The following is an 11,300-nucleotide window of genomic DNA, read 5'->3' on the forward strand; positions in this document are numbered from 1 at the left end:
AGAACCTTTCCCTTGCCCTTCTCACAATAGATTGTCTAAGCTATTTATGACTGAGTCGATGAACTGCCATGGTGAACCGAAATCCTGACATACGCTCTTTTATCTGATCACTTATCTCTTATTTCCTCGCTTTATCGCTCTTACTTTATTTCTCTTGCCTTTAACCTTTAGTAGTTTAGAAAACAAAATACAAACACCCCCCCTATTTGTAACTTAGATAGACGGACTTACAGATAGATACCTTGCCTCCCTGTGGAGATCGACCCTACTTATCACTAGCTTCTGTTAGTTATATTTAGGTATTTATTTTTGGTACATAACGACCGTATAGAATTTTGGCGTCGTTGTCGGGGAGGCGATAGCCTTATCTGTCTGTTGTTGTTTCGTTTATTCTCTTGGTCTCAGGGAATTTTTAATTCCTTGAGATAGTTCTCACTTATTTCATTCAGTGTTGTGTATGCCCAGGCCTAACAGGTCAGAATTAGTTCCTGCTGATCCTGAGCCAGAAAGATCTTTTCGTCATAGACTAAGACTGCAGAGGAAGTTTCAAAAGGAAGTCTTGAGTACTTTTGAACCCGAGCTACAACATTTTTTGTTTGCAGAAGATCCGTCTTGTGAAGAAGACAACTCTATTTCTGCTATAAAGCCAGTGAAGATGCCTAATATTGCGAGTCACTCAGAGCCCACAGTTGCCTCGATCCCTAAAGGTTTCAGTCTAGCAACTGAGGATGGCAATACTTTTGACATCCGACCATCCTACATCAATTTGGTCGAACGAAACCTATACAGAGGCGTGGCGGGTGAAGATCCGCGTAAACATATGGAGGTTTTCACTGACTATTACTCTACCATTCCCGCCACTAAGGGAGTGACCCAGGATAAGATTAAGGAAGTCTTGTTTCCTTTCTCTTTGACCGACGGAGCCCTAAATGGCTCACTGATCTTGATCGCACTGCAGTCGGTATTACTGACTGGGAGAGCCTGGCCCTTGCCTTCTATAAAAGGTATTTTCCTCCACAACGAACTAACCAGCTGAGAGGGAAAATTACAAGTTTTAAGCAGACACCTGATGAGAACTTGTATGAATCTTGGTGTGACACCCTTAAATAACGCGATAAATGAACACCTAAAATCTACGGAAAAACTGGTAGGATATGTTTGTAATTGGTCCAACTATATAAAAACCTGTAATTTCAAAAATTTTCTAAACCAATCACAACATTTCCAACATTCCCAAGAGGCGGGTGCCAAAACCTGCAATGCTAACGAACTAATTTACATGCCATGCTAAAGACGGGGAATTATAATGATACAAACCAAAATAGAAAAGGGAGACATATGTCCCTTCAAATTATATACAAAACCAAAAATTAAAAGGTTTACTATAAGAATAGCCAAACTAGGTCCAAGGTTCCTTATGCTCACTAGCTCAAATGCGTGACCCCAACAAAGCATCACAACTTTGTCAATCGCATTTTATACAAACACGAAAGCCACAATTCAGTGGGGAGTAACTTCGAGTCCTCCCAGCCACGAATCGTCATAATTAATGTAACATGTAGTAAAACATGTAAACAATATGATAATTAATCTAATATTCTAATTTCCAAGTATTATAACATATGAATACTAAATTGACCAATTTAAACTATCATGTGAAACATATAACAAATTGTAATCCAAACTCTATCAACCATAGCCGGCTTGCATCTCACCTTCTATGATTCATAGAATCATCAAACAAGAAAGGGCAATATATCAAAGACAGGCATAAGTTCTTAGCACGGTCAATAGTCACTCTGTAACTCGAGTCTATACCACGAGGTAGGGAAGGTAATCGAACCGGTATCTTGGCTCAGCGGTTAATATTAATAAAACATGGCCAAGACACAACACAACCCTAGCCTAAAATCTGCCTTGAGACCTAGACATGCGGATACACACCACCGCACCCAAGACCCACAATTTTTCTAAAACAAAGTGAGTACCCTAAGGAGTCCACCAAAGGGTTGGCTAGTACTTAAGCTGACCACTTACTATCAAAATAAGTAACGAGGTCATGCCCCAACTTGGATATAAATCCACTAGTCAGGAACACAAAGGCTATCAAGCAGTGAACATATACTCGTCAAAGACTATAAAGACCTATCTATGATGAAGGCCGAAATACTCACCTAGGACCTAGTCCCAGCTAGTCCCAGCTTGAATACTTTAGCCCACACCACACAAGACAAGTAAGACACCCATTTAACCATAAGAGGACAAAAGTCCAACTTACCAACCTAAATGCTAACATTCTATCATGTGAAAGGCTATATAAATGTCTATTCAGCAAACAATCCAACAATATCCTCAATAAGTATTCAATACTAATTTCCAATTCTAACAATATTAACCATGTTAAAGGCTTCAGGGAATCTAGGGCCGTTTCTACAATATAAGAAGCTACTTAAATCAACTAATTACACATGTGAAATAAAAATATAATAAATGGCCTAAAATAAGAAAAAGGCCGATTATCCAATTCATATAAAATTTCATCCAACCGAATTTTTACCCGCAACCCCAGCCCTGCGACAGGTACGGGTTAAATTGCGGCTGACCAATCACTCAATTGACTGACATCGAATCAGTCAAAGGGACTAAGGCTCAGTTTTCGGCACAATCATCAAAACATTACACTTATCACTATAAAATTCATTTTGAGCCTATTAATTACAATTTCAATTTATAAACTATCCTAACATGTGATAACTATCAATATAAGCATAATTTTTACCATTTACATAATTTTTAACCACTAATGTGATTCATTTCCTAAGTTTAACCATATGTCACTTATTCTAATTATATCATTAATGAACCTAAAATGACGAACAAAACATGGAAAACCGCGAAACAAGCAACGGGCCGACCCGGGCCAGCCGTGGCTGCCCGGTCGCTGCCGGCTCTTGCCGCCACCCCCACACCTCCTTTTTTCCATTTTTGTTCAGTATGAGACCGTCTGAAACATAATTAATCGTTCCCAATACTAACATGTTAACTAAAACTAACAAAAATACATGGATTAAACATGCATGCAATCATTTTAACATGTGAAATTAACTACTTAATTAAAAATCACAAAAACATACAAAAATCAAAGCATGTGACGATTTTTCGTCGAGTAACTCGAAATATGTTACCTTAAGCTAGAAAAAGAGCAATTAGCACCTTAAAACCCAAACCCTAACTAGCAACTATCCGCTATCTTCCACAATATACGAGTCCCCAAACTCGTCTTCCAATTCTTCACCTAAACAAACAATAAAAACACACAAATAAGTACATAAAACCGAAATTACCCAAAATTCGTCTTAAAACAACTTCAAGAAAACTGAAATTAAAACATACTAGGTTGTAGATCTCGACGGGGGGATTCCGGAAATATAAATTATGCGAAAAACCGATAAGAAACGAGAAAGATATGGTGATTTTAGCTTAGATTTTATGATAAAATGGTGTTTGATGATGGAATGTTAGAGAAGGAAGAAGAAGAATAGAAAAATCAGAAAAAAAAAAGAAAGGGGAAGGGGGTTTGTCCGCGGGAAAGGGAGAAAGGAAAGGAGGGAGTTGGGTTTGAGTCGGGATTTTACGAGTCGGTTTTGGCTCGTTTCGATAATAATTAAAACCGTAGGTCAAATGCAAATTCCGACAAGACCAAAGTTCTTAAACACGAGATTACAAGAAAATTGAGTATTCATACGACCCATTTCCAAATTCGTTTACCCAACGTTCAAAAGAATTGTCATTTTCCCCCCGATATGCCCTTATTTCGAAATAAAAGATTTTTACACGGTTTAAACTATTTTTAAACATTTCGAAATTATCAAAATAAATACTTTTCTTCAAAATATAATAAAATTATATTTCTTTGAATTATTTTTACTTTAAATACATTAATGTCAAATTTTACTTGATTAATTAATTATTTTCGAAATATATTAACGGTCCGAAATTACGGGGCGTTACAATCACCCCTCCTTTTAAAAAGTTTCGTCCTCGAAACTCAGAAGGAGAAATTATAGTATACAATATCTTAATAATATAATTATAAGAAAATATAGGTATCTTTTCAATGAAACGGTGATACTCTCGTTGATCAGACAAGAACATCCACATTCATATCAAGACATAAAAATATTTCTACACCAATAAATGAGAAAACCCATTATTGGGACGTCACCAACAACGAGATTCAACATTCACTAATGTTAAAACCATTAAAAATCATAAAAGCATTTTCAATATTTTTGGTTTAAAGTTCTATAATAAGAATAATATCTTACTAAATTATGAGTAAATACGGCTTAGTAACTCGGAAAAAGAGTAAGAAAAGGAATACCTTACGAGAATAACTCAGGATATTTAGCTAACATAGAAGCTTCAGTCTCCCAAGTCTCTTCTTCGACATTTCCACAACGCCAAAGAATACGGACTAGAGGTACAACTTTGCTCCTAAGTTGCTTATTGGCTTTTTCAAGAATCCGAATTGGCCTTTCTTCAACTGCCAAGTTAGGCTCCAATTCAAGAATCTCTTCTTGGATTATATGGCTAGGGTCACTAATGTACTTCCTCAATTGAGAAACATGGAAGACATTGTGAACCTTGCTCAGATTTGGAGGCAATTCTAAACGATAAGCAACAGGACCAATCTTTTCAATCACCCGGTGATAACACCATTTCAACCCCTATATTTTGATGTCCCAGACCCATTTTCTCATGATAAATCAAGCATTATGAACTCATTTAGTTAGTATTAGCCTAGTCCGAGTTCTTTTCCCTCATGCTTAGTGTAAGACCTCTTTTGAGCATTTTTCCCGTACTTATGAACCCTTTTGTAGGTACCATGCTCGAAAATGTAAGAGGGACGGAACTTGGAGCGGAATTTACTCGAAGAATGGAAGCAACTAGGAGGAATTACAACCGAAAGAGTTAACTTCACCCGGCCGGGCACAACTTTACCCGACCGGGCACAACTTTACCCGGCCGGGTACCTCTCAAGTTTTTGGCGTTTTCAGCTTTTTTCAGCCCATTTTGACTTTATACCCGGGAGGGTACAATTATACCCGCCCAGGTATAATTGTACCCGCCCGGGCATAATTGTACCCTCCCGGGTACAATTTACTCCCTATTTAGCTGATTTTCGTCTTCTTCTTCTTGTACTCTCACCTAACTTTTTGGAGGCATATATATACTTGATTTCCCAGAAAATTAGGGATCGAATCCTAGTTTGAGAGAGAATTTGTAAGGTTAAGAAAGAGAGACTCAAATCTTTTGTAACTTGGCAAACATTCTTCATAAATTAAAAGATTATTATTATTGTTCTTATCTTGTTCTTCCTTATTGTTCATCCTTTCAATAGTTGGTATTACTTCTTTCCTTTTTCTCTTTTCTCCCTTGTTCTTCAATTGTTTTCCATTGTTGTTTGTTGTTGTTAGATTTCTTTTTGTTGGAATTTGTTGAGACTTGTTGTTTGTTGATAACTTAGTTAAATTTGCATCTTTGTTGTTTGATTGTTGTTGTTTTCACCATTGTTCATCTTTTCCTTGTTCATCTTTTCATTATTTCTCTCTCCTTTGTTCTTCTTGGGATAGTTGTCCTCAAAGACTTAATCTTTGAGTTGATTGTGTTAAAGATTGTGTCTTTTTGTTTGTTCATCCTTGCTATTAGATTAAAACCATCTTTCTTCCTAATTATTGTTGGGTTGTTGCATATTTAAAGGTAGGATTCATCTTATCACCATGTTTATGCTTAAAGACTCTATCTTTGTTGTTTTCTTTGCCTTTAGAAACATGATTAGTGAGTAGTCTCCTTCTAGGACTCGGTTTGACCCAATATGGGTAATTTCACTAATTAATCATTATTAGGCTAATTTGTGGGGGAAATTGGTTAGGGTAGTCTTGGGGAATTTTCATGCTTAAGGTTTGGTTTCCGGGTAGTGTCGGCTTTTGACCCTTGTCCACCAACGGAAGTTGGTTAGGTTGTTAGTCGAGTATTTGGGAACCGACCCTTGTCACCAACTAAGGTTGAGACCGGAAGGGAGAACCGAGGGAGGGTGCCTCTAGGCTAGTGTTTGAAATCGACCTCCGGAAGGGGGAGTGGGATGACCTGGAATATGATGAGGGCTTAATGACCTTGACCATTTACTTGACCTCCTTGGGAAAATGCATGTTCTTGGGGTTGTCGGGTTTTGAGTTAGGGAGACCGACTTTCGAACCCGGGAGGGGGGTTAGTCGGAGTAGCTAGTGTCCTAGTGCGAGACCGGAAGGGAGGTTCTAGGCGAATAAGAGCCATCTCCCCCTTACCTTTCTACCCCTTTTGATTAGCCGAGACGATTAGTATGCGGAATTACTCATATTCATGGTCGGACCGAGTTCTAGTCTTTCTCTTTATTTGATCTATCTCCTTTCTTTAGATTGTTTTTACCTTATCTTGTTGTTTGTCCTTAAATTTGTTAGTTTAGCGTTAGTTTGTTACTACCCTATTTGTTATCTATCGACTTAGCTAAGCTCAAGAATATAGACAATTAGTAATCACCCCTACTCCTTGTGGATCGACCCTCTAGAGTGTACAACGATAAAATCGTGCACTTGCGAGGTTTAACTTGAGACCATCAAGTTTTTGGCGCCGTTGCCGGGGAGTACGGCTTGATATTAATCGTTTTTGTTCTAGTTTAGACTAAGTCCTTTGTTACTAATCCTTTCTTTCAAGTGCTTAGGTCTTTTGCATGAGTAGGCAACAAAGAAGAGGTCAACCAACATATCCTATTGATCTTGAAATTGAAGCTACGGCAAGAAGACTTAATTCATTAAGAAGAAGGGGTTTTCTAGATATACCACCAATTGAAGAAGCTAATCACCAAGAAGCTACCGAAGTGTTTGAAAATCCTTTTGGGGTTTTAGAAGAAGAGCCTAACACCATGGGTGATCCGGTTCCGATAAGAGACACTATGGCTCCTAAGCACATAGTCAATCCAAGCATTCAAAGGCCACGAATTCAAGCTAATAACTTTGAGATCAAAAATGCCTTGCTCAACCTTGTTCAAGACAACCAATTTGGAGGAGGTCCCTTGGAGAACCCAAATGATCATTTAAATGATTTCCTTGAAAATTGTGATATGTACAAGTCAAATGGGGTTTCCGATGACGCGGTTCGCCTTAGGTTGTTCCCCCGTTCTCTTAGGGGTTCGGCCAAGGATTGGTTGAAGAATTGTGACCCGGATTCCTTCAAGACATGGGATGAGTTGGCTTCGGCATTTTTGACCAAGTATTTCCCACCCTCAAGAACGGCCAAAGTCAAGAGTGAACTACAAAGCTTTACTCAAGAAGAGGATGAGACATTATATGAGGCATGGGAGCGGTACAAGAAGCTCCAACGGTTATGCCCACACCATGGCATCTCCGAGGCCGAGCTAGTGAACAATTTCTACAAAGGGTTGACTCAAGACCTTAGGCTTTCATTGGATGCGGGATCGGGGAAAGGTGCCTTAGACATCTTGGGGCATAAAGCGGCAAAGGAACTAATTGAGGAGATGGCGTCAAGAACTATGGAATGGGGAAGTGATAGGCAAATGAGGAAGGGCAAGAGCAAGGACTCTAATTCGGTTTTGAATGTGGAGGTTAAGGGTATGCTAGATGAACTCACCCAACAAGTTGCTTTGCTAAATTCAAAACCTAAAGGCTCCGATATGAGGCAAGTCTTGTCTTGTGAGTTGTGTGGTGAACAAGGGCATACTCCCATTGGGTGTCCCTTGATTGCACCCCTAGGTGAGGAATGCTATGAGCAAGTAAATGGGATTTGGGAGTCAACTAGTGCAAGGCAAGGGTTCAACAATAATAACAACAACCAATTTGTCAATGGAAAAAGAACTCACCCTTTCTTATCTTATGCTTCACAAAACATTCAAAATCCCACCACTTCCCAACCTCAACAACAACCAAGGTTCAATCAAAACTCTCAATTCCAAAGACAAATTCCACCCGGTTTCCAAGGGAAACAATTCATCACCCAAAACCAACAACCATTTGGGGGTTTCAAGGGGCAAAATTTCAATCAACAACAAACCCAAAATTTCCAACCACAAAACCAAAACTTCCAAACCCCTCAAAAACCATCTTGGGAACAAGCTTTTGAACAATTGGTTATTGCAAATCAAAAATCCGACTCAAAGCTTGATAACCACATTGCCTCACAAAACCGGGTGAATGATGAAATACGGGCATCACAAAAGGCTACGGAAACTCATGTGGCCCAAATTTCTCAACAATTGAGTCAATTGGCTCAAAATCCGGGAAGTTTCCGGGTAATACGGTTAACCCAAGGGAGATGAATGCGGTGTTTTTGAGGAGTGGTAAGCAATTGGAGGAGGTTGAGAAATCTCCTAAGTGGAAGAGAAAAAGGGTGACTAATGAAGTTGTGAAAGAGCACCCGGTTGAAATTGTGAAAGAAGATGAGATTGTGGTGGAGAAGTCTAAGGAGGTGGAGATGGTTGATCCTCCAAAGCAAGATGAGCCTATTGTAACTAAGACCAAAGAATGTACTCCACCACCAAGGGAGTATGTAGCACCGGTACCCTTTCCAAAAAGGCTTGCAAGGCCTAGAATTGAAAAGAAATATGAGAAGTTTGTTGAGATCTTGAAGGGAATGAATGTAACTATTCCTTTCCTTGATATGATTACCGAAATTCCATCTTATGGCAAGTTTCTTAAAGAACTTGTTACCTTGAAGAAGAAGAATGGAGAGGTGCAAACCATCAACCTCTCTAAGGAATGTAGTGCTATTCTTACTCACACCAACAAGCTTCCAAACAAGCTAGAAGATCCGGGTAGCTTCTCTATCCCTTGTTCTATCCAAGGGGTGGCTATTAAGAGAGCTTTGTGTGATTTAGGGGCTAGTGTGAGCCTCATGCCACTTTCAATATTCAAGAGGCTTGATTTGGGAGATTTGAAGCCAACTAGAGTTTCACTTCAACTTGCCGATCGGTCGGTCAAATTTCCCATTGGTGTGATTGAAGATGTACCCTTGGTAGTTGGGAAGCTTGTCATACCATGTGATTTCTTTGTTATGGATATGCCGGAGGATTACAATGTGCCTATTATTTTAGGCCGACCTTGTCTTGCTACCGGTGGAGCTATGATCGATGTAAAGAGTGGCAAGTTGTCTTTACAAGTGGGTGAAGATAGAGTGGAATTTGAACTCCACAAGTCAATGGAAGCTCCTTCTCTAGGTGACACTTGTTGCATTGTTGACATTCTTGAGAATCCCATGGAGGAGCATGACCCAAAAGCTTCCTCTATGGATCCTTTGGAGACTTGTCTTGTTAGTGGGTATGAGGTCGATGACAAAGATGTTGAGACTCTTGCATATGTATGGATGTTGGATTCGGCTCCTATTCATGAACAAGCACCCAAATTTGAAGTGTTGGAAGTCGGTAAGAAGGAGGAGAGTTCCACGCCTCCTCCTACGGTTGAACTTAAACCTCTTCCCTCTTCTTTGAAGTATGAATTTCTAGGAGATAATTCCACTTTTCCCGTCATCATCAATAGTGCACTTGATGAGACCCAAACCTCAAAACTCATTTCTTTGCTCAAAAGGTTCAAGGGTGTCCTTGGGTACACTATTGGTGACCTCAAGGGGATTAGTCCCTCTTTGTGTACTCATAAAATTCTTCTTGAAAATGAGGACGCATCCTCAATTGAGGCACAAAGAAGGCTTAACCCCATCATGAAAGAGGTTGTAAGGAAAGAAGTCCTTAAGCTACTTGACGCGGGCATTATCTATCCTATTTCGGATAGTAGGTGGGTAAGCCCGGTTCATGTAGTTCCCAAAAAAGGAGGCATGACGTTAGTGCGAAATGACAAGAATGAATTGATTCCTACAAGAACGGTAACCGGGTGGAGAATGTGCGTGGACTATAGGAAGTTGAACAAATCCACCCGGAAGGATCACTTTCCTTTACCGTTCATGGATCAAATGCTAGAAAGATTAGCTCAACACAACTATTTTTGCTTCTTGGATGGCTATTCGGGATTTTTCCAAATCCCTATCCATCCAAGTGACCAAGAGAAGACCACCTTTACTTGCCCATTCGGCACCTATGCATATAGGAGGATGCCGTTTGGGCTATGTAATGCTCCCTCTACCTTTCAAAGAGCTATGATGTCAATTTTCTCCGATTTCATTGAACAAGAAATGGAAGTTTTCATGGATGATTTCTCGGTTGTTGGGAAAAGTTTTGAAAATTGTTTGATGAATTTGGAGAAAGTTTTGAGTAAATGTCAAGAATCTAACCTTGTACTCAATTGGGAGAAGTGCCATTTCATGGTACAAGAAGGTGTTGTGTTGGGACACATAGTGTCCAACCGAGGAATTGAAGTTGATAAGGCTAAGATAGAGGTCATAGCTAGTCTCCCACCTCCCACCAATGTTAAGGGGGTGAGAAGTTTCCTTGGTCATGCGGGCTTTTATCGCCGCTTCATCAAGGACTTCTCTAAGATCGCGAGACCCTTGACCGAGTTGTTAGCCAAAGATACCCCTTTCTTGTTTTCTAACCGGTGTCTTGATGCTTTTAATAGGTTAAAGGAAGCTTTGACAAGTGCTCCTATTATACAACCTCCGGATTGGAGCTTGTCGTTTGAGTTGATGTGTGATGCGAGCGATCATGCCTTGGGCGCGGTATTAGGCCAAAGGAAGGATGGAAAGGTGCATGCAATTCATTATGCAAGCAAAACTCTTGATGATGCTCAAACAAATTACTCAACAACGGAAAAGGAGCTCTTGGCCGTGGTTTTTGCAATGGAAAAGTTCCGGACCTATTTAGTGGGAGCTAAGGTTATAGTGTTCACCGATCATGTTACTTTGAGACACTTGCTCATCAAGAAAGAGTCCAAGCCTCGGTTGATTAGATGGATATTACTTCTCCAAGAGTTTGACATGGAGATTAGGGATAAGAAAGGAGTTGAAAATGTGGTGGCCGACCATTTATCCCGGCTAATCAACCTCAATGTTGACAATGGGCTTCCTATCAATGATTATTTGCCCGATGACCACTTGTTGTCCCTAAGTTTGGGTGAAGCACCGTGGTATGCGGATATTGTCAATTACTTAGTCTCGGGGATAATACCGCATGATTACGACTATCACAAAAAGAAGAAGTTCTTCCATGATGTGAGGCACTATTATTGGGATGACCCATGTTTGTACAAGTCTTGTGCCGATGGGATGATAAGAAGGTGTGTTCCAAGAGAGGAAGCTACCTC

The 11,300-nt window shown here is 39.8% G+C and overlaps 1 non-coding gene across 1 annotated transcript; it reads right to left on the reverse strand.

The window, feature by feature from the left end:
• Positions 1-7,333: 7,333 nt before the first annotated feature.
• On the reverse strand, positions 7,334-7,440 carry LOC141589468 (small nucleolar RNA R71). Its single transcript, XR_012520405.1, has one exon. It is a non-coding gene; the product is annotated as a small nucleolar RNA R71 (small nucleolar RNA).
• Positions 7,441-11,300: the final 3,860 nt, after the last annotated feature.

The sequence above is a fragment of the Silene latifolia genome, chromosome 6, assembly GCF_048544455.1.
Source record: "Silene latifolia isolate original U9 population chromosome 6, ASM4854445v1, whole genome shotgun sequence".
NCBI classification, from domain to species: Eukaryota; Viridiplantae; Streptophyta; class Magnoliopsida; order Caryophyllales; family Caryophyllaceae; genus Silene; species Silene latifolia.